Below are 3341 nucleotides of genomic sequence, written 5' to 3'. Positions count from 1 at the left end.
TACAGATGAGGTAACAGATGAGGCCAAAGTTGGAAGGAGTGAGTCTGAAAGCAGCAACTGAGAGTAGGAAAGAAACAACTTTCTAAAGTGAGAGGAGAGAGGGAGGTCCTCAAAGAAAGATGGTTCCCCTAACTGCCATTTTGTATGGTGGACACTGGACATCGCAACTCTGGCAAATTGTTCATATCAACATGAGCTCATGTTGACAATTAAGATTATGTTTAAACCATGCAAATTCTCTCTAGTATTACCTTGAGACAAACTTTGGAGTCAAAAGTACATGGACTCAAATTCCAAATCTAACACTCTCTAGCTATGTTACTATAGGCAAGCACTGGACCTCTCTGAACCTCAGTTTCCCCATCTCAAGTAATAGATCCATCTTGCATAGTAAACACTCACAAATACTAATTTCCTATGCCTTTTATTGTTGATTCCCTATTGGGTTCCTAGTGACCGTTCTAGGACTTCTTTTTTGTAAAAATATTTAAAAATTAAAAACTGACATTTGATATGTACAAAGGAATATACATGATGGATATATGTATATATGTTATAAAACATAATTTAAGAACAAAAACTCAATTTAAATCACTCTTTTAAAATTATAAAATTACAGTGCTGTTCAAGCTATCTTTTCTGCAATCTTGCACCCCTGCTGGACTTCTAAAGTCTTTCTAATTGCCCAATCCCACCTCCACCCTGAGTTTTAGTAAATGGCTCTTCTGCTCTACAGAAAAGGTGAAGACTATTTGGATGGAACTTCTCCAGAGACTTCACAGGGTGTCTCTTTGTGGTCCTCCCCTTTGATTCTTTCTTTCCTTGCCTCTTAGGAGTACCCTAAGTCTCGAGCTAAGGAGTTTGGACCGTGACCAGTTAGTAAGGGGCACCTGTTTGGGGTTTTGATACAAGGGCACAGGGACTGACATGATGAATCCAAGTTGCCTTTTCCTTTGGGACTGGAGAGAAAGGTGAAAGGCAGACCAAGGTCCTGGGCTGCTAGTGATCTTCCTGATCCTGGTAGTGGCCATGAAATGAAGAAGGACATCCTAGAGAGATATAACAAAGAGAGACTTGACAGAATTTGGTGGCTTCGTTGACATGTCAAGAGATAGGGGATAGGGCAAGAGTGAAGAGCAAAGATGACTTGTAGTTTTTAAATCAAATTGACTAGGAGAAACACAGAAATAAGGAAGTCACGAGAACTCTCAGCCTTGGGGAGGAAGATGGTGAGTTCAGTTTGGGGCCTGTCCAGTTGGACTGGAAACCCCCCTCAGGCAATTGGAACTGTGGAGGTGACATTCTAAAGAGAGCCTAAGGCTGAAGATAGAGATTTGGGTATAACTCAGGGGTGACAGTTGGAGCTATGTAAGTAATGAAGGCTCGAGAGGCAGAACACAGAAAGAGAACATAAGACTGAAACTTGGGTATTGGAGGAGGAAGCAGCTGTAGGTTTGGGTGTGTGGGGCCAGTGGAAGAAGATGAGGCAGGATTGGCACCAGGTCCAGGTCATAACAGGCCTTCTGTTCCATGGTTAGGAATTTGGACTTAGACAATGGGCCGTCATTGAAGGCTTTTAAGTCAGAAAGTGACACAGTCAGATTTGTGTTTCAGAGAAATGGTACATTATTGGTGTTTATTCTTAAATGAAGGAATTCATGATCTGAAGGATTATTAGAGTGGTGAAAGACTAGAGGTAGGAAGACTAGTGAGAAAGCTATTGCAGTAGTTATGGTGAGAGGTGATGGTGTCCCGGACCACAGCCATGGTGATGACATAGAGAGGAAGGGAGCAATATTTAGGTGATTTAGAAAGTAGATGCATTGATTACTAAGAGAGATGAGGTGTGGAAGAATGAAGAATCTAGGATTGCCACCATGTTTCCCCTTGAGTCAAACCATCTTGCTCACCTCCAGATTAATCTTCCTGAAATTGCTATGGCTTTGTGTCCCCCTCTCCCTGGGCTCAAGAACCTGCAATTGCCCCCCATTGCTTTCAGAAACTCAAAGCTCACCATGAACTGGCACAGCTCTATATTTACTCCAGGCCTTCCTCTCAACACAAACACTATGCCTGAGGTGCCTGACCTTTAATGCAGTACCCTCCCCCCATGGGGGCTATTTGAAATATACATTTACTCATCATCTGGCTTTTAGAGGCTGAACTAAACTAAAATTCCAAGTTTCTTTGCTTTTTTTTTTGAAAAGGTATATCAACTCAATATGGCAATACTGGTTACTGATTAGTAGTTAAATACGTATGATGAACCAAAATAGGCAAATAATTATTTTCTTTCTTAATAAATGCCACGGGTGTGAGATTGTGGGTCAAAACCTCTCAAAACATGGATTCAGATAATGAAAGAAGTCCTTGGTGATGAAAAGGTTGAGAACTACGACCTCGTACTCTAGTCCAACGGACCAGTTTGCTGCTGTTTCCCAAGCAGACTTGTATTTTCACGTCCTCCTGGGACTTTGTGAATGCAGTTCCCTCTGCCTTAAATGCCCTTCCCACCATCTCCCAGTACCTGAATCCTCCACATTCTTTAGGGCCCTTATCAGATGTCACCCCTGTCCTCCCACATCTGCGGGAACCCCCTAAGTAGAGTGATCTTTCCCTTTCTGCGGCCTCCAGCGCCTCCCACGCTACACTTGGGCTGCGTTTTCAGCCCTCTCTCTCCGTCCAGACCAAGGATGTTCTGCGCATTTCGCGTCCAGCACCTCACCCAGTACTTAGGAAACGGTGAACAACATGAAAATTGTGCTGAATGATACAAGCCTGTAGTCCCCGGAGCCCGGCCCCAGTCCGCCCCTTCAGCGCTGCCTGTAGGGCCACTGGGCCGGTCCTGAATTCATTTCCACCTCATTAACCCGGCCCCAGGCCCGCCCCCGCCTCTCCGCTCTCGTTCCCGACTCTGACACGATCGCCTCCTTTTTCTTCCTTCTCTCTTCCCCTGTCATCTTGCCAGCTCAGCTTCTATCGCGTCGCCGATCGTTTCTTCATCTCTCTTTCTCCCTGAGTCTGTCTGGGTCTCTGTCTTTGGGCTTTGCTCTCTGCCCTGCGCCTCCATCCGTCTGGGTCTCCGCTTCCTTGCCCCCTACGCCCCTCCCCCTTCCCAAGCCCCTCCAATCCCGGCGGCGCGGGCCTGGCGCTCCACATTCCGATTGGCCTGTCCGGAGCCCCCCGCCCCCGCCCGCCGGCCCCCCTCCCGGCCCCTCCATTCACACAAAGTTTGGCTCCAACGCTGCGGAGGGAGGGGGCGGCCCGGCCCGGCCCAGCTCTGCCCCCGGCCGGCCCGACCCCGGCCCCAGCCCCCGGACCAGCCCTTATCTGATCCCAGC

The sequence above is a fragment of the Diceros bicornis genome, chromosome 4 (assembly GCF_020826845.1).
Source record: "Diceros bicornis minor isolate mBicDic1 chromosome 4, mDicBic1.mat.cur, whole genome shotgun sequence".
Lineage (NCBI taxonomy): Eukaryota > Metazoa > Chordata > Mammalia > Perissodactyla > Rhinocerotidae > Diceros > Diceros bicornis.
This window is presented reverse-complemented; position numbering follows the sequence as displayed.